The sequence below is a fragment of the Gopherus flavomarginatus genome, chromosome 7 (assembly GCF_025201925.1).
Source record: "Gopherus flavomarginatus isolate rGopFla2 chromosome 7, rGopFla2.mat.asm, whole genome shotgun sequence".
NCBI lineage: Eukaryota > Metazoa > Chordata > Testudines > Testudinidae > Gopherus > Gopherus flavomarginatus.
The window spans coordinates 76,190,226-76,211,378 of NC_066623.1; positions in this window are offsets into that span (position 1 = coordinate 76,190,226).

The window sequence follows — 21,153 nt, forward strand, 5'->3', positions numbered from 1 at the left end:
CATCTATTGCTGTGCTCAATCTCAATTAGACTGTAAACTCCTGAAGACAGGGCCTCTCTCTCTTTCATGTGTAAAGTGCTTTGTACATCTGTGGGGCTCTATAAATAATTATAAGTAATAATGACCATCTCTTCAAACACACCCAATGTGTCCTCCAGTGTGATTCCCTATTAGCTCAATTGCTGTATATGTCAATCAGTCTGTAGCGTCTACAATTTACAATACATACTAGAAAGCAGTTAGCGCCTTGACTGGGCAACTGTGGTAACTGCTCCCTTATACCAATGGGTACTACCTATTCACTAACATCCACGTTATGCCAATTAGGCCCTAAACAGCTACTCCACATTGTCTGTTGGGTGGCAGGTATTGTAAGGTGGCTACTTAGTGTCTAAATTGGCATTATGGGCTGTTACTGAAAGGGCAGTGCCCCTTGGTATAAGGGAGCAGCTTCTACAGTTGCATAGTCAGGGAGCTAACTGTTTTCTAATGGAGAAGATCATTTCGATTTTCAAATGCATATAGAACTCTTGCTGATGACCAAGGAAAGGCAAAAATCTAGAGAATCTCATTATCAGCTGTATTACAGTTTCTCTTTTTATAAATGTAGCCTTTCATATATATTTTTAATCTGTAGGCAGCTACTAGCTGGGTTAGTGGAGAACATGATTGTATTAAATCTAAGAATACAATAACCAATGCTTTGTAAAACCCCCTGGCTCGTATGGTAATAGAAATACAATGTGCATCAAAAGGCTCAGATTAAGTACTACCTAGCCAATACATTTCTATGGATAGTTTATCTCTTATGAAGATGATTTAAGAAAAAAGTCATTTTAAATGGATATTTATCACCCTCATTATAAAGCCACCTGCTGTAAGTCTCTGCCTCAGTCTGAGGTTCTGCTTTTCTGACATAGGTTTTAATGGTACAGAGCCATTATACATACTTAACAAAAAAAATTCTCACGGGGCAAAACTTGCAGTATGTAGCTTAATTGAACACCTTACCAAGATCCCCCACAGAAAAGAGTGATGATGTCAACAAAGGTTCATGAAGCTGTTCCTGAGACGATCTCAGTGGACTATTGTTTTTGAAGAGCCATGAGACCATCAACAAAACTACTGGTAGCAGTCTTGTCCATTACAATATGGTTAGATTAATCAATAATCCTTAAGGATTAAATTTACTCAGACTAGCCCAATTAAATTGTCTGAAAAGAATATTCTATTCTTCCAGGTTCATTCATGTCTAGTAAGATCATACAAGTCTCTCCATGACACGTAAACCCCACATTTGCTCTGTGTGTGTGTGTGTTAGCAAGAATTGGGGGTCAGCATAGAGGGAGGCTTTGGGAGTTGGGATATTGGAGGGTCTATTGGAACTGTTATGATGCAGATTCATTGTCTCCAAGTGTGGAAAGGCTGGAGCGGCTGCTCCAGTTCAGAGTATTTGGGACTGCTCTACAGTTATGCATCCTGCCTCAAGCTGCACGATGCTGAGTAAGCCCCATCAGCCTCAAGATTAGTTACTCAGGTTTATGGACTTAAGTTATTGACAGTGAAATGACTTTTGACTCCAAATAACTGATCTTCTAGCTTACCTTGATGTGTTAATTTGTTTTCCTGCATGTTGCCATCTCCTTCACCGCATCAAGTTTCTAAGCCAAGAAAATCTATTTTTAAAAGCTTAGAGTTCTACAGTATTCTAGACAATATGCAACTGTTAGTTCATTGTGATATTCATAAAAATCTACCAGGTAGCCTGTCCAGCCCTGTTGAACTTCTGCCTTTCAATAGTTGAGCTACACTTTCTTTGTCTTAAACTCCCTCACCTCTTCAATGGTTCCAGTAACCTTGGGATTTTAGAGCGAGGTTCTCAAACTGGTGGTTTCCTTGTTAGTTATTCATTTTATTAAAGGAAATTAGCCATTTACTTGCCTTTGCAAGTAGGTACAGAATTAGAAAATCTTTTTAAACAAGGAATGAAGGAAATCTTTAATACAGGTTTTACTGTTTTTCACACATTTTCCCTTTATCAGTAACTGCAGCACCTTGTGCTCTGTTTTTAGTTACAAATTGGGCTGTTTTCTGTTACTACCCAGAGTCACAAGATGGCATTTCTAATAAACCCCCGTATGCTTAGGATTTACCATAGGTCAGAGTGGAAACTCTACTTCTTCCCCAAAGTTTGGAAACTAAAAGGAATCTTTGGAATTTTGAAAAACATATAGCAACAGCATGTTTATGCATCTGACTCTCCTCTATACTCATGAGTGATAAATAATTTTTTTTCATATCAACATTTTCCTTGTTGCTGTTTCCAGTGCTGTTACTTAATCATATTCAATTTACACTGACCCCATAATTTGAGGCAATGAGACTGGTGGAGATTTCCTTGTTACACTTGAAATATGACAGTTTTGCTTGCACATTAATCACATGAAAGTCAATGCTTGAATCTGAGATTTAGAATGGGTTCCAAGATTTATTCTACTAGATTTATGTGAAAGGATTGCAATGTTTTGAATAAGAATTATATAATACTGACTAGCTGTGAATGATTTTTACTTGAGATTCACCTTTATGGGTTTTAAATTAAAATTTGCTCAACCTTATTGAGACAAACATACGGTAATAGTAGCATAGTAAGGAAATATTAACAGTGTAATAAATTATAAAGCTTATTTTTTTCTTTCTCTTAATATCAATTCACATTCTTTGCTAATATTTGATCAGTCCTACTGACATAGTGATTTACCTGGCATTACCTCTGATATGTTCCTATAAGGTTCTAATTCTATTTGCCCTTGAACTCGTCATGACCTACATTCAGCCTTCTATGGCTGAAGGAAATTCCTCCTTTGCCGTTCCAGTACTGGTGAGTAAACTACTGAGAAAGGATATATGTAAGCCATTAATTGCCATTGCCATTAGGTTAGCTGTGAAATGTTGATATACAAGAATGTCTCCTACCACATCCTGTATGCGCTTTGTTGCCCTGTGGACAGTGAAGAGCAACAACCTAGGTAGCATGGATAGATGTGACTTCTGACTACAGACACAATAGGAACTGATTTGGACTGAAACCGTTTTCTCCCCAAATTTTCATGTGAACCAGACATTATGAAAAAAATTGTTTTGGAAATGTTGCAGCATGATGTTTCTGAAACAAAATATGTTTCCCATATGCCCTGCAGCTGCTGGAGATCTTGGAGTCTGCTGGCTTTGGGAACACCAAGCCATGTGGACTATCCCAGGGCCAGGGACCTGAGCTTCCAGATTTCAGGGCCAGCTGATTCTGTGGGCTGCCTGACGCCTGCTGCCCCAAGGAATCAATTGGCCTGGGAGTCTGGCTCAGTGGCAGGAAGTCTGGAAACCTTGAGAGCCTCAGCTTGAGTTGCTGCTGTCTGAGCTCTCAGGCTCCCTGTTGTGGTAATGGGAACCTATACACTGAGAGCCAGGGCTTCCATGTCTGCCATGCTCCCAGTAGCAGAGAATGGAGCCTGGACCCATGGCTAGTGGTGCCATGAGCTGAGCCCTGGTTACAGACGGGCTTCCAAGACTCTCTGCTCTGCTGCAGGGAGCCTGGAAACCTTGGGGTCCGGGTCCCAGATCAGTCCTTCTGGCAGAACTGCAGCCCTGAAAGCATGGGCTTCCCAGCAGAATGAGCTGGCAGGGACCTGGGATGTTTTCCAGTGGAACTCTGCTTGCAATTCCACAAAAAATTGTCTAACTCAAACTGATTTTGTGAAATATTTTGGGTTCAACAAATTGTCATTTTCCAACTAAACTCAGTTTTGTTGGAAAATGTTTGACAAGCTCTACACCTAAGGGCATATGGGATAGTGTAGCCACCTCCCAGTCTCAGTTCCCTTCTGTCCCTGGCAGGAAGGCAACACCCAGCAGTGTCCTCCTACTGTCCTGTACTTCCTTTTCATCAAATCAATTTGTAAATATTGTTAGTTTAGTGTCAGGAGCAGGGCTGGGACCAAGGCAGGCACAGGAGTGATTGCAGATGCAGGGTAACCATTGAACAGCTGGAGAATTGCTCTGGGCTTAATAGCAGGCTTTCTGATTCCCTTGGCCAGTCAAGTGGACTGGTCAATCTGGCAGTCCTTCTGTGGCTCAGTTGTGCCCATAGGCTGCCCAGAGACTGAGCAAATGAAGCTGCAAGTCCTTGTTCTGGACAGGAGTCAGCAGCAAAGGCTTTTTACAGGAGTCCTGACCTGGCTTCCCCTTCCCTGTTACTAATGACCTTTCCTGCTTGCTGGCCCAACGTCCTCAATGGCCTCCCCAAGCACATGGTGGCTACCCAGTCAAGCTTTGTCATGTCCCTAATGCATAACTGGCTATGGGATGTGCCACAAATATGCCACTACATGCATCCGACGAAGTGGATATTCACCCATGAAAGTTCATGCTCCAATACGTCTGTTGGTCTATAAGGTGCCACAGGACTCTTTGCTGCTTTTACAGATCCAGACACGGCTACCCCTCTGATACTTGAAATATGCTTATGTTATTCATCTGCTAAAAACCCATCTCTTTAGCCTCATTCTTCTTTAAATATATGGTATTTAAGTGTAGAGATGCCAATGATGGGGCAACATCTCAGATCTGCAGCACAGACCCTACCAGAGTATTTATCTACAATAAATCAAAACTGGGAAAATAGTTTGGGATGGTATTGGTGAGACAATCTCCTTCTTTGTATCTAACTTTTATGTAGCCGCTTAGCTAAGCTTTATTATTATTTTTCCCCTTTGTTGCCTTTAATTAAGTTGTAAAGTGAGCTTCTCTGTGTACCTAACTCCCAAAGGGGGCATTAGAGCTAGACAAACTCTTACTGACAATATTGTCAGAAGAGTGATGTGGAGATATTACATCCATGTTAATAATAGAAAAGAAATTCCCAGTGCTCATTTTCAGTGTGTATGTCATTCCCAGACTACAATACAATAAGTACCTGCAGATCGAGACTTTTAGTGGGGAAATGAAACAGAGGTCTCAGTTCTTTTGGCCTCATTTTCAGAGGCACTGAGCACCCCCAGCTCCCATTCAAGTCAAGGGAAAAGGAGGCACTCAGCATATTTAAAAATCAGGCCATAAAGGTCTCAGGTTGAGCACCCCAAATAAAAATTCTGATATCTTGAAAAATGTCCACTAATTGAGTGTTCAGCTAATCTGAAACCAGGAGCCTCTTCCAAAACAAATAAACATAAAAATTGAAATATATGTCTCAAGATGACAGAGCAAAAATTATATTGAAAGTCTGATAACCTCATCCTGACATCTGTGCCCTCAAATTTGGATAAAAGACAGCTAATTTGGTGGAGATCTCTTTTTTCTTTTTTCTTTCTTGTGAGTGAACCTGGAATCACATAATTTTTGCCTGGTTTGGGTATTAGTAACAAATGTTTTATCCAGCACTAATGAATACCATCATGAAGCTGAAATTCCCAAATGTGTTTAGAGAAGCTGAGGAAATATTTTTTATGTGGCATGCCGAAATTTAATAGATGGGGAAAGTATTTTACACTAACATACTGTCCACACATGGGAGAAATTATGCTGTTAGGTATGGACATTAATGGAAGCAGACTTAGGTCAATGTTGAGTGCATTGAAAATCCTGACTTCAAGGGCAGGGCTGGGATTGAAGAAGGTATAGAACTGTGCTGCCCCAGGGACAGCTCTGAGAGACACTGTGCTAGAATGGGCCTTCCTAGCATATAAGGGAATGCAATAGTACACTCTCCCTCGGAGGGGCATAGCATGCTTTCCTCTGTATATCCAGCCAACTCGACAGGCTTGTGCAGACTGGGGAATGGTCCATAGCCTGACTAGATCTCCCCTCTACTTTTTGGGGTAGTTGACACCACTGGGAGCAGTACCTGTGCTCAGGAAATTGCTGGGACTATGATATTGGCTAGCGTGGGAATGAGGGAGTGAGAGCGAAGAAGGCTTGTTAAATTCACTTTCTATTGTTTACCCTGAAAGAACTAGGGAAAATCTGGACCATGCTGCACTAGTCCTGAATAACTTCATTTGCCAGGCACAAAGGTTCAACGTGGTACACATTTTAATGAAGTCATGCAAATGAGTTTTATATCTCTGCTGCTTGGATTAATAATTAGAGCCACCTTCTTTCATCTGAGTCACAGACATATACTGGAAACTGGGCATTAGATAGTTTTCTCTCTTTGGAACAAAAAAATGATTATCCAGTCAAATAAGAAATTTGTGAATTATCCACATACAATTTAGTTAGTGGCTTGTATTGCATTTCCCTCACTGCATTGGTTGAATGGTCTGTCTGTCTACAAAAATTATAATTGTTTGTTCCAGACAGTGTCAGCCTCAGCATATTGCGAATACTTATGTTTTCATTATCTATTATGTTGGGAATAATTTTGTAACAGTATTTAGAAAATGAATCCAGCAAACAGGAGAGGAAAAATCACAGATGGCTCAGATTTGGTGATGATGGATAGATGCACTAGTGCTTTTAATCAGTGAGTATTTATATGGGACTCTATTAGCTGATAGAATAAACAGGGGAAATGTTTTATTATTTTTCTTCTTCTGAGACATATTTCTAGAGTACTTTCAAAGATGGCAAGTGATTTTTTTTCCAAATGAATTCTGCAAGGTAACTTTAGTTGAAGTTGCTATTCTACAAAAATAAAAATGGTTTGAAATGGAACATTTTCATAAGGCAGGAAGATTATTACATTAGATATGAGCTGGCATAGTGTAGTTTCCAAATCTTTCTTCTAAGTTTAAACAAATCATCACACTGAATGCACAAAGACTTAAGCTAGTTTCTAGCGTTATTTCATCAGTTAATTACACTTGTGATAATCATAGGTTACCAAAAGTGAATAGGTGAAATACAATGCATCTCTCCACTTTTATAGCTTAGATAATAAACAAATACTGAGTTATTCTAAATATGCTTACATCTGTAGTGTTATCTTAGCAAAAATATAATTTGCATCCGCTTTTAAATATTGTGCTTGGGGATGTGTTCATTCTATCAAACTGGATCCCCATAATATCTTAGTAAGTTGCTTAATACTTGAACTGTTGGTTGAATTGCTGACAAGGGGCATAGCATCAGGTAATTGGCTGATGAATCTGCGGTCTAAATTTATACAATTTGATTAGTTCCACTTGCAGATAATTGGTAATTAGATGGTACACAAATGTCATTTTCTTCCATGCTTCATCTTTCAATCTTATTTCCCAAATAACATTTGTTGGAATATAAAATCACAAGCTGACATGAAAACAGCTTTATATCCTAAATAATGTCATAGAATGGAGTATTAGGATTGATCGATACAATTGTTTATGTTGAGGGTAACAATGAATTTATTTCTTTTAAAGGAAATTCAATATAGGTTTATTTTTCATCATAAAATTTTAAAGATAAATTATCTAAGACAAGCAGACCTTTAGCTTGCAAGACTAAAACATATCTGTGCTGCTTGCCATGTTCGATTCTTTATTAAAACTATTTTCTTTGCAAGGTTTTGCTATGAATTACTGAGAAGGTCTTATAGATATCCATTACCATCTGGTTATAAGACGAATGACTGTAACATTTGCTTGTTAGCATAACAGACTTGTGGTGCATGTCCCATTATTTCAAGAGAGTGAAGCAGCAGTTTCTGGTTTTGGAAATCTACAGTAACTAAGCAAAGAAAAAGATGGGTTCCAACTACTGGAATGCCAGTAGGTGCTTTTAGAATCTATTCTAATCTATGGCTTCTGTTCACCAGAAGTGGTTCTTTAGCAATTAATGACCGAGGAAGAACATTGCTTTCCTAGACTCTAGATCAGATTTTCTCTTTCACTGAAAGTTAGGTTCAGCAGGACTTTAGTGTGGGGTCGCTGATGGAATAATGGAAGATGAAAAGCAAATGGGATGTCCTCAGGGCCAGAGAGTGGGATGATGAAGCTGACTCCAGAATATGCTGATTATTGCAAGTTAGGTTCAATGAGCAGAAAAGTCTGAGTATAGGTATAGCTACCAAGAGTTCCTGAATTCTAGTGCCACTCTGACAATGATGGCTATGGCCTTGAACAGCTCACTTAAACTTCCTATCTCCATTTCACTGTTATTGACGGAAATTAATGGAGTTCTTGGGTCTTCACTTCCTTGCAACTTGGGTCATCATTCACAGGTATGCAAGGTCAGTGTGAAACATTACTGTATCAGAATTGTAGCACAAGTGCAAATGACTATACAATGTTCAAGGCAATGAAAAATCAGACCTCACCATATTTGTACCACTTCCCAGTGCTGTTGTGAGTATGCATTAATGTTTGTAAAGAAGTACTTACTATTTACATTAATGGCAAGAGGCCTCTGTTAAAGGGGGGGAGGGGCACTTTGTGCTGGACACAGAGAGAAGAACAATTCCTACTGTGAAGAGCTTATTGGGTCTAATTCTCCTCTGGCTTGTACCAGAGTAAATCAGGAGCAACTCCAAGTCAAGGGAGTGGAAAACTGGGGAAAATGAGAGGGACAATCAAGGCCAAATCTAAGCAAAGACAAGTCTCAACACCTAGGTGTAACAAACAATATGAGATCATATGAGGTTAACAGTGAAAGGTACATGTAGTTAGGGAGACTAGTTATGTTCCCAGCCTCTAGACTGCAAATCTTTATTTTTCCAGTACATAAACAATAGGTAATATTAATGGTGTCCATAATCCCTGCTGGCCAGCTGCCTAGCCATTTTCAGTCAATATGAGAAAAGTTGTCTAAGCGTTAGTACTTCTATAAGCACTCCTATTTTGCACCTGGTTCACTTGTCCAGTGAAGGCTACAAGTATGATGTGAAATGAGAACTTCAGTTTCTCAAATGCTGCCTAAATTTACCGTTAGCCAATTTTTAACAAACTTTGCTAAAGCATGAAAAAGAATGTTAACATGAGGAGAACAGACTCAGTCCAAGAGACAGGATAGGTTTAACAGTCTGTAAATCCCCCTCTTTTGAAAAGAATATTGTGTGTCCAGATTTTGCCAGGCGCTGGGAATGGGTAACAGGGGGTAGATCACTTAATGATTACCGGTTCTGTTCATCCCTCTGAAGCACCTGGCATTGGCTGCTGTGAGAAGACAGAATACTGGGCTAGATGGACCTTTCGTCTGACCCAGTATGGCCATTCTTGTGTTTTTAATTATGCCGCCAGCTAAAGAAGAAACATTGGTAAGAATCTATGGATGGAAGATGACATATGTGGAACAGAGCCTATAACAACAAAAATGTTAGGACTTAATGTTAGCCTGAGGTAGGGCTGCCCTGATGCCTGGGAACTCCCAGAGGCAGGTTGGTTATTACAATTTGAAGTGGGAAGCGAGGCTCCGGGTAAGGAATGGCCCCCATAAGGTGACAGAATTATGCCCTCACTGCAGGGGAGAGGCAGTAAATGCTGCTGCTCCTTTACCAGGAAGAGAGGTAAAGTGCAGACCAATCTCTAGCTGCTTGGTAGGGGAGGGGAAGCAAAGAGTAGAAAGCCCAGCTGAAGGAGGAAAAGTAGAATGGCTGAGAGCCTCCCATATACCCAAGAGAACAGAGGGGGCAACAGCAAGAATTATTGTCTCAAAAGAGGGAAAGGTGGTAAGACTGAATTTGTTTTGTGGGATCTGGGAATGGTTGATTTACTGGGGGTGTGTGCAGATGTGACAAATAAATAGTCATGACTTTGGCGGAGTGGCTGTAGTGGGGCATGGCAATGCATTTTTTTTTCATCTGGGCTAGTAGGCTTTGGCCTTGGGCCAAAAGGAATTCTTTCAGGCCTTGGTCCTCACACTTCTTCAATACCCCAAGATTTTGCAAGCTGTGCCTCATAAAAAAGATTGAGAGACCCAACCCCTAACCACCCCCAGGCACAGGCTGGAAGCTTCGGACCCTCTGAGACATGAGGTCAAGAGAAGTAAGAATGTATGGGATTTGGGATAGTGTGTCAGGGCTCTCAGCAGCTAGCTGCTTTATGTTCTTCTTCCACTGTAGGAAGCTACTATAGCTCAGGTTCCTTATTTCCTGTTCCTGCCACTGAATCTCCTCTCCCAATTTGAATTATAAGCATGGGGGTGTGGGGTGTAAGAATTACATGGACCTCATGGCTCATCCAGGGTCCCCAGATGTACTTGAACAAGCCCTGCCAGGAGGCATTTTTCCTCTTACAAGTATAATACCTCAAGTGAAGTGGCGGAGGAGCTGTTGCGCCACAGCACAGGGTGTCATCTGAGCTGGTAGAGGGGTTGCGTCATTGCTTTGCCCCTCTCTTGCTCTATTTGTGGAAGATACTGTTGCTAGCAATGCTGCCTGGAGCAGGCCTTGCTTTCAGAATTGCACACGGATTGTCGTGCCCAACCTATGCACAAGGGCACAACGTTTGTGTGCTGTCGGACCTGGAGTGAACGTGTTGGATTATCTGAATTTTCGGAATATTGCCAAATGTTTCAATAGCAGCTGCTTTTGTGATGATCTAATTATACAGATGGGTTAAATTCTGGTAGAGCTGTTCACCAGCTGTGTGAAGAATGGTATCATTCTGATGCTACTCTGGTCGTACTCTCTGTGTGTGACAGATTGTGCACTGCCTGAGGATGCAAGATGCAGTAAGCAAACATCAGTAGTACAACATTATCAAGGTTTTTTCCCCACTTTGAACTTTAGAGTTCAAGAAGTGGGGACCTGCATGATCACTTTTAAACTTAATTACTAGCTTAAATCTGGTACGCTGCCACCAGCCAGAAGTCTGTGTCTGGCACACTTTCTGTTCTCCCAAAACCTTTCCTGGGGAACACAAGACCCAAACCCCTCGGGACTTAAAACAAGGAGAAATTAACTATCCCCCTCCTTTTCCCCCCAGACTCTCCCCTCCCTGGGTTGCCTTGAGAGGCTTACACAGATCCAAACTCCTTGGATCTTAAAACAAAGAGGAATTAACCATCCCCTTCCTTTACCCCCCAGAGTTTCCCCTCCCTGGGTTGCTTTGGGAAGCTTCACACCGATCCAAATTCTTTGGATTTTAAAACAAGGAGGAATTAACCATCCCCCCTCCTTCCCCCCCACCCCAATCCCTGGTGAGTTTAGACTCAATTCCTTGGATTCTAAAACAAGGAAAAATCAATCAGGTTCTTAAAAGAAAGCTTTTAATTAAAGAAAGAAAAGGTAAAAATTATCTCTGTAAAATCAGGATGGAAAATGCTTTACAGGGTAATCAGATTCATATAGACTAGAGGGACCCCCTCCCAGCCTGAGATTCAAAGTTACAGCAAACAGAGGTAAAAATCCTTCCAGCAAAAAGACACATTTACAAGTTAAGAAACAAACATAAGACTAACCCGCCTTGCCTGGCTATTACTTACTATTTTGAAATATGAAAGACTGATTCAGAAAGATTGGGAAAGCCTGAGTGTACGTCTGGTCCCTCTTAGCCCCAAGAGCAAACAATGAACAAAACAAAAAGCACAAACAAAGACTTCTCTCCACCAAGATTTGAAAGTATCTTGCCCCCTATTGGTCCTCTGGTCAGGTGTCAGCCAGGTTTACTGAGCTTCTTAACCCTTTACAGGTAAAAGAGACATTAACCCTTAACCATCTGTTTATGACACGCCTCCCAAATCTCAGACAGTGTGGAACCACACTGGCGGTGATTTCTTCCTAGAACTTTAGAATAAACAGATTAATAAAACACATGCACCTTTACATATACTACTAATTATGTAAAACTGCAAGACTTTTCTCATTTCAAGGACAATTTTTAACCAGATGATTCTGGGAAACTTGCACGGGAGAGTGCATCAGCTACTTTGTTAGAAGCTCCTGAAATGTGTTGAATTTCAAAATCAAAATCTTGGAGAGCTAAACTGTTGTTTCCCTTGGCAGTATGAAGCGACTTTAGCACAGCATGATTGGTTTGTAGCTGGAACTGCCATTCCCAAACGTATGGGCGTAGCTTTTCCAGGGCATACCCAATGGCGTAGCATTCTTTTTCACTGATTGACCAGTGGCTTTCCCTCTCAGACAGTTTCTGGCTGAGAAACACGACAGGATGGAAGTTTTGATCCAGTCCTTCCTGCATTAAAACTGCTCCTACACCATGTTCAGATGCATCTGTGGTTACTAGGAATGGTTTGTCAAAGTCTGGGGCCCTTAGCACAGGGTCAGACATGAGTGTCACCTTAAGCTGGGTAAAGGCCTTCTGACACTCATCAGTCCACTTAACTGCATTTGGCTCTGTCTTTATGGTCAGGTCTGTTAGTGGGGCAGTGATTTGGCTGTAGTGTGGTACAAATCGCCTGTAATACCCGGCCAAGCCTAAGAAGGATTGGACCTGTTTCTTTGACTTTGGGACAGGCCACTTTTGGTTAGCATCCACCTTGGCGTGTAGGGGGTTTATTGTTCCTTGACCCACCTGGCGTCCAAGGTAAGTCACTCTGTTTTGGCCTATTTGACACTTTTTAGCCTTAACAGTTAGCCCTGCCTGCCTGATGCGCTCGAAGACTTTTTCCAGGTGTTCCAGGCGTTCTGCCCATGAATCAGAAAAAATGGCCACATCATCGAGGTAGGCAACTGCATATTCTCCCAATCCTTTTAGGAGACCATCAACAAGTCTTTGAAAGGTGGCGGGTGCATTTCGCAGCCTGAAAGGAAGCACAGTAAATTCATACACCCCTGCATGGGTGATGAAGGCTGACCTTTCTTTGGCGTGTTAATCCAGTACCCCTTGGTTAAGTCTATTGTAGAGATGAACTGGGCATGTCCCAATTTCTCCAATAGATCATCGGTGCGTGGCATTGGATAGTTGTCGGGACGAGTTACAGCATTTAGCTTATGGTAGTCCATGCAAAAGCGTATTTCCCCATCTGGTTTGGGTACTAGAACCACTGGAGATGCCCATGCACTGGTAGAGGGGTGGATTATACCCATCTGTAGCATGCTTTGGATCTCCCGTTCTATAGCAGCTTGGGCATGAGGAGACACCCGGTAGGGTGGGGTTCTAATTGGGTGAGCATTACCTATGTCAATGGAGTGGTATGCCCATTCAGTCCATCCTGAGGTGATCTGTTGTCGCTGCAGACATTCCAAGGTTGTGGAGAGGGTCACCTCTTCCACGCCATCGTCACTTTTTCCTTCATAGTAGACACCTTCAGGCCACTCAGCGTCATCTTCTCCCTGGGCTGTAAACTGACAAACCTTTAAGTCTCTGGAATAAAAGGGCTTGAGAGAATTAACATGGTATACTTTAGGGCTGAGGTGGGAAATGCTATGAGATAGTTAACAGCTCCTAGGCGCTCTTGGACCGTGAATGGCCCTTCCCATGACGCTTCCATCTTATGGGCCTGTTGCGCCTTCAAGACCATAACCTGGTCTCCTACTTTGAAGGAACGCTCTCTGGTATGTTTATCATACCAGGCCTTTTGCCGTTCCTGAACATCCTTTACGTTTTCTTTAGCAAGGGCTAAAGTGTGTCGGAGGGTGCTTTGTAGGTTGCTTACAAAGTCTAGAATGTTAGTTCCTGGAGAAGGCGTAAACCCCTCCCATTGCTGCTTTACCAACTGTAATGGCCCCTTAACCTCGGCCATACACAAGTTCGAATGGTGAAAACCCTAAGCTGGGATGTGGTACAGCCCTGTAGGCAAAAAGCAACTGCTGCAACACTAGGTACCAATCACTGGAGTGTTCATTTACGAATTTACGTATCATAGCCCCAAAGTTCCATTAAACCTCTCCCCCAGGCCATTGGTATGATGGTGGCAAAGGGTGGCAACCAAGTGATTCCAACATGAGCTTCCCACAGATTTTTCATGGTCCCTTCCAGGAAATTAGTTCCCGAATCTGTAAGGCTGTCGGAGGGCCAACCTACCCTGGCAAAAATGTCTGTTAAGGCCTGGCACACAGTTTTAGCCCTGGTGTTGCTTAGAGCTACTGCTTCCAGCTATCGGGTAGCAAAGTCCACAAAAGTCAGTATATACTGCTTTCCTCTGGGGGTCTTTTTTTGGGAAAGGACCCAGAATATCCATAGCTACTCGCTGAAATGAGACCTCAATTATGGGGAGTGGCTGGAGAGGGGCTTTGACCAGGTCTTGGGGCTTTCCCACTCTTTGGCACACCTCACAAGACCGGACATAATTAGCAAAGTCCTTGCCCATCCCCTCCCAGTGAAAGGACTTCCCCAACCTGTCTTTGGTTCCATTCACCCCAGAATGGCCACTGGGATGATCATGGGCTAAGCTTAAGAGCTTTCTCCGGTACTTAGTTGGAACTACCAACTGTTTTTGAGGATGCCAGTCTTCCTGGTGTCCACCAGAAAGAGTCTCCTTGTATAAAAGTCCTTGTTCTACAACAAACTGGGATCGGTTAGAAGAGCTGAGAGGCGGTGGGGTGCTCCGTGTCGCTGCCCAAGCTTTCTGAAGGCTGTCATCTGCTTCCTGCTCAGTCTGGAACTGTTTCCTTGAGGCTGGAGACACCAGTTCCTCCTTAGACTGTGGACTTGGGCTTGATCCCTCTGGAAGCGATGTAGATGATGGGGTTGCTTTCGTTGATGGTGAACCGCTTGCCGCTTGTGCACTATGCGATATTTCAGGCTCTGGCTGAGCCTCTTGGGTAGGGTTGTCTGCTGCTTCTGCCAGTTCAGGCCCGCTGGCGCCCTCTGGCGTTGGGGTTGGAGAGGAGTTTGCAAGTGCTGGCGTCAGTGCTGGCAACGGTTCTGGTGCTGGTTGCTTTTCCAGTTCCGGTTCTGGGACTGGATGCACTGTGGCTGTTGCAGTCATTGGCAGGGGATCCGGGTCCACCACCTCTGTCTGGGTCTCTGGTAACACAGACGGGGCCATTGTGGACGGCTCAGGAACAAGGATGGGTCTGGAAGCTTGTCTGGCTTGGCTGTGTGTAACCATTTCCACCCTCTTGGCCCGCTTCACCTGGTTGGCCAAGTCTTCCCTCAGTAGCATGGGGATGGGATAATTGTCATAGACTGCAAATGTCCACATTCCTGACCAGCCTTTGTACTGGACAGGCAGTTCAGCTGTAGGCAAGTTTACAGATTTTGACATGAATGGGTAAATTGTCACTTGGGCCTCTGGGTTGATGAATTTGGGGTCCACTAAGGATTGGTGGATAGCTGACACTTGTGCCCCCGTGTCTCTCCACGTGATAACCTTCTTTCCGCCCACTCTCAAGGTTTCCCTTCACTCCGAGGGTATTTGAGAGGCATCTGGGCCTGGGGATCTTTGGTGTGATGGTGGTATAATGAACTGCACTTGGTTGGGGTTCTTGGGGCAGTTGGCCTTTATATGTCCCAGTTCATTACATTTAAAACATCGCCCAGCTGACTGGTCACTGGGTCGAGGTGGGTTGCTGGAGACTGGTGAGGTGGGACAGTAGGGTGTCTGGGGCTTTCCTTGGGTTGTAGGTGGGGTCTTGGGTTGCCCTTGGTGATAGAGTTTATTTTCTGTTTGCCCCCTGTGATATTCGCTCCCCTTGCTAGTAGCTTTTTTCTTTTCTGCACTTCCACCCATCTGGCTCCAGTCTCCCCCGACTCGGTTACAGTTTTGGGCTTCCCATCTAGGATGTATCTTCCTATTTCCTCAGGAACACCCTCTAAGAACTGCTCCATTTGCATTAGGAGGGACAGCTCTTGCAGAGATTTAACATTTGCTCCTGATATCCAGGCATTCCAATTCTTTCCAATGTGGTAGGCGTGTCGGGTAAATGACACATCTGGTTTCCACTTTAGGGCTCTGAACCGCCGATGGGCATGCTCAGGTGTTAGCCCCATTCTGATTCTGCCCTTGGTTTGAAAAAGTTCATAATCGTTCATGTGTTCCTTAGGCATTTCAGCCGCCACCTCTGCTAAGGGTCCACTGAGCTGTGGCCTCAGCTCTATCATGTACTGGTCTGTAGAGATGTTTTACCCATGGCAGGTCCTTTCAAAATTTTCTAAGAAGGCCTCAGTGTCATCACCTGCCTTGTAGGTGGGGAATTTTCTGGGATGGGAAACAGTACCTGGAAAAGGATTGTTAGGGTTGGCTGGTCCATCCTGCTTAGCCTGTGCTAAGTTCAGTTTATGCTTTCTCTCTCTTTCCCTCTCTTCTATCTCTTTGTGTTTCATCTCCAGCTCTTTTTCTTTCATCTCCAGCTCTTTTTCTTTCATCTCTATAGCTGTCATAAACAGATAGCTAAGGGTTAATGTCTCTTTCACCTGAAGCACCTGACCAGAGGACCAATCAGGAAACTGGATTTTTTCAACTTTGGGTGGAGGGAATTGAGTGTCTGTGTCTTTGTCTTTTTTCTTTTGTCTGCCTGCCTGCTTTCTCTGAGCTTTGGAGAAGTAGTTCTACTTTCTAGTCTTCTGTTTCCAAGTGTAAGGACAAAAAGATCAGATAGTAAGTTATATGGTTTCTTTTCTTTGGTATTTGCATGAATATAAGTGCTGGAGTGCTTTGATTTGTATTCTTTTTGAATAAGGCTGTTTATTCAATATTCTTTTAAGCAATTAACCCTGTGTTGTATCATCTAAATACAGAGAGAACATTTGTACTTATTTTTCTTTCTTTTTATATAAAGCTTTCTTTTAAGACCTGTTGGAGTTTTTCTTTACTTCAGGGAAATTGAGTCTGTACTCACCAGGGAATTGGTGGGAGGAAGAAATCAGGGGAGATCTGTGTGTGTTGAAGTGGCTAGCCTGATTTTGCATTCCCTCTGGGTGAAGAGGAAAGTACTTTTGTTTCCAGGATTGGGAACAGAGAGGGAGATTCACTCTGTTTGGATTCACAGAGCTTGTGTCTGTGTATCTCTCCAGGAGCACCTGGAGGGGGGAAGGGAAAAAGGATTATTTCCCTTTGTTGTGAGACTCAAGGGATTTGGGTCTTGGGGTCCCCAGGGAAGGTTTTTCAGAGGGACCAGAGTGCCCCAAAACACTCTAATTTTTTGGGTGGTGGCAGCAGGTACCAGGTCCAAGCTGGTAACTAAGCTTGGAGGTTTTCATGCTAACCCCCATATTTTGGACGCTAAGGTCCAGATCTGGGACTAAGGTTATTACATGGTGTGCAGCTGGTGGGACTAGAATCCAGAAGCCAGTAGGAATATTATATTTTTCTCTTTTCTGCTAAGGGCTTTTTAGCAGAGAGAAACAGTTGGTTTTAAAAGGGAACCAGAGAGAATTTTTTTTTCTGCTCTCTCTCGCAGTTTGTGGCTTGCATGTTAAGCGAGAAGCCATTAAGAACCTGTTAAGGGTCTTTTGTCATGCAATAGCCCTCCCATTAGGAGGCAAGACCAGCACTTATAGGCATGCAAATAAAGTGGTTTTTCTGGTTTCCCTTCATTGAACATTAGCTAGAGAGAGAAAAGGACAAAAAACACTGTTGCTAGGCAGACTTCAGGAGGCAACAGAGAACCTGCAGTTCAGAAGATAAACACCGGAGGGCACCCCAACACCAGAAAACAGGAATCATGACTTCTAAGGCAAAAATTGCGGCCGAAGAACAAATCAAAGAAGCTGAACACAGGCGACAGATGGAGATGAAAGAAAGAGAAGAACAAATCAAACAGGCAGCACACAAAAGAAAACTAGAAGAAGAAGAGTTCGCCCCCCGAAGAAAACTAGAAGAAGAAGAGGTGGCCCACCGCCGAGAAATGGAAAAGCACCAAAAAGAAATGGAAAAACAACAAAAAGAGAATGAAGAGAAGGAAAAACAGAGAAAACATGAACTGGAATTGGCAAAAGCTGGGCTGCATGTGCCAGCCAACCCTAACAACCCGGCGCCAAATATTGCTCCACAGCACAGGAAATTTCCCACCTACAAGGCAGGTGATGACACCAAGGCCTTCTTGGAAAATTTTGAAAGAGCCTGTCTTGGGTACAGCATTCCCGAAGACCAGTACATGGTAGAATTGAGGTCACAGCTCAGTGGACCTTTAGCAGAGGTGGCAGCTGAAATGCCTAAGCACCAAATGAATGACTATAAACTTTTTCTAACCAAGGCCAGATACAGGATGGGGATAACCCCAGATCATGCCCGTCGGCGTTTCAGAAACCAAAAGTGGAAACCAGAGGAGTCATTTCCCAAACACACCTACTACATTGCAAAAAACTATGAGGCCTGGCTAACAGGAAACAACATTCAAACCTTGGAAGAACTGAACCTCCTCATACAAATGGAGCAGTTCTTGGATGGTGTTCCTGAAGACATCACACGGTACATACAAGATGGAAACCCCAAGAATATCGCTGAGGCGGGGGAGATTGGAGCCAAATGGATGGAACTGGCAAAAAGCAAGAAAGCTACTGTCAAGGGGAACGATTACCCCAGGGGGCACACAGACCATAAACCCTACCACCGAGGACAGCCAAAGACCCCACATACCACCCAAGTAAAGCCACAGATACCCTACCCTTCAACCTCACCAGTCTCCAGTAACTCACCTCGGCCCAGTGACCCATCAGATGGAAGATGCTTTAAGTGTAATGAACTGGGACATATCAAGGCCAAGTGTCCCAAGAACACCATGCGAGTGCAATTCATTACACCACCATCACACCAAAGATCCCCAGGCCCGGATGCCTCTCAAATACCCTTGGAGCGAAGGGAAAATTTGAGAGTGGGCGGAAAGAAGGTTACTGCGTGGAGAGACACGGGGGCACAAGTGTCAGCTATCCACCAATCCTTCGTTGACCCCAAATTCATCAACCCAAAGGCCAAAGTTACAATTTACCCCTTCATGTCACAAGCTGTAGACTTGCCTACAGCTCAACTGCCTGTCCAGTACAAAGGCTGGTCAGGAATGTGGACTTTTGCAGTCTATGACAATTATCCTATCCCCATGCTACTGGGGGAAGACTTGGCCAACCAGGTGAGGCGGGCCAAGAGAGTGGGAATGGTTACACGTAGCCAAACCAGGCAAGCTTCCAGACCCATTCCTGTTCCTGAACCGTCCACAGAGGCCCCGTCTGTGTTACCAGAGACCCAGACAGAGGTAGTGGACCCAGATTCCATGCCTACCACTGAAACAGCCACAGCATCTCCAGTCCCAGGCCCGGAACTGGAACAGCAACCAGCACCAGCAAGTGCAACCCCATCTTCAAACTCAACGCCAGAGGGCGCCAGCGAGCCAAAACTGGCAGAAGCAAAAGACAACCATACCCAAAAGGCTCAGCCAGAGCCTAAAATACCCTCAGGTGCACCAGCGGAGAGCGGTTCACCAGCAACGGAAACAACCCCATCACCTACATCGCTTCCAGAGGGACCAAGCCCCAGTCCACAGTCTGAGAAAGAACTGGTGACCCCAGCCTCAAGGGAACAGTTCCAGACTGAGCAGGAAGCAGATGACAGCCTTCAGAAAGCTTGGGCGGCGGCACGGAGCACCCCACCGCCTCTCAGCTCTTCTAATCGATCCCGGTTTGTTATAGACCAAGGACTTTTATACAAGGAAATTCTTTCTGGTGGACACCGGGAAGAATGGCAGCCGCAAAAACAGTTGGTGGTTCCAACTAAGTACCGGGGGAAGCTCTTAAGCTTAGCCCATGATCATCCCAGTGGCCATGCTGGGGTGAACAGAACCAAGGACCGGTTGGGGAAGTCCTTCCACTGGGAGGGGATGGGCAAGGACGTTGCCAAGTATGTCCGGTCTTGTGAGGTATGCCAAAGAGTGGGAAAGCCTCAAGACCAGGTCAAGGCCCCTCTCCAGCCACTCCCCATAATTGAGGTCCCATTTCAGCGAGTAGCTGTGGATATTCTGGGCCCTTTCCCAAAAAAGACGCCCAGAGGAAAGCAGTACGTACTGACTTTAGTGGACTTTGCTACCCGATGGCCAGAAGCAGTCGCTCTAGGCAACACCAGGGCTAACACTGTGTGCCTGGCCCTAACAGACATCTTTGCCAGGGTAGGTTGGCCCTCTGACATCCTTACAGATTCAGGGTCTAATTTCCTGGCAGGGACCATGGAAAAACTGTGGGAAACTCATGGGGTGAATCACTTGGTTGCCACCCCGTACCACCATCAAACCAATGGCCTGGTGGAAAGGTTCAATGGAACTTTGGGGGCCATGATACGAAAATTCATCAACGAATTCTCCAATAATTGGGACCTAGTGTTGCAGCAGTTGCTGTTTGCCTACAGGGCTGTACCACATCCCAGTTTAGGGTTTTCACCATTTGAACTGGTGTATGGTCACGAGGTTAAGGGGCCATTACAGTTGGTGAAACAGCAATGGGAGGGGTTTACGCCTTCTCCAGGAACTAACATTCTGGACTTTGTAAGCAACCTACAAAGCACCCTCCGACACTCTTTAGCCCTTGCTAAAGAGAACCTAAAGGATGCTCAAGAAGAGCAAAAGGCCTGGTATGACAGACATGCCAGAGATCGGTCCTTCAAGGTAGGAGACCAGGTTATGGTCTTGAAGGCGCAACAGGCCCATAAGATGGAAGCATCATGGGAAGGGCCCTTCACGGTCCAAGAGCGCCTGGGAGCTGTAAACTACCTCATAGCATTTCCCAATTCCTCACTACAGCCTAAAGTGTACCATGTTAATTCTCTCAAGCCTTTCTATTCCAGAGACTTACAGGTTTGTCAGTTTACAGTCCAGGGAGAGGATGCTGAGTGGCCTGACGGTGTCTACTACGACGGGAAAAAAGACGGTGGCGTGGAAGAGGTGAACCTCTCAACCACTCTGGAACGTCTGCAGCGGCAGCAAATCAAGGAGCTGTGCACTAGCTTCGCCCCACTGTTCTCAGCCACCCCAGGACGGACTGAACGGGCATACCACTCCATTGATACAGGTAATGCTCACCCAATCAGAACCCCACCCTACCGAGTGTCTCCTCATGCCCAAGCTGCTATAGAACGGGAGATCCAGAACATGCTACAGATGGGTATAATCCGCTCATCTACCAGTGCATGGGCATCTCCAGTGGTTCTGGTACCCAAACCAGATGGGGAAATACGCTTTTGCGTGGACTACCGTAAGCTAAATGCTGTAACTCGTCCGGACAACTATCCAATGCCACGTACCGATGAGCTATTGGAAAAGTTGGGACGTGCCCAGTTCATCTCTACAATAGACTTAACCAAGGGGTACTGGCAAGTACCGCTAGATGAACCTGCCAAGGAGAGGTCAGCATTCGTCAC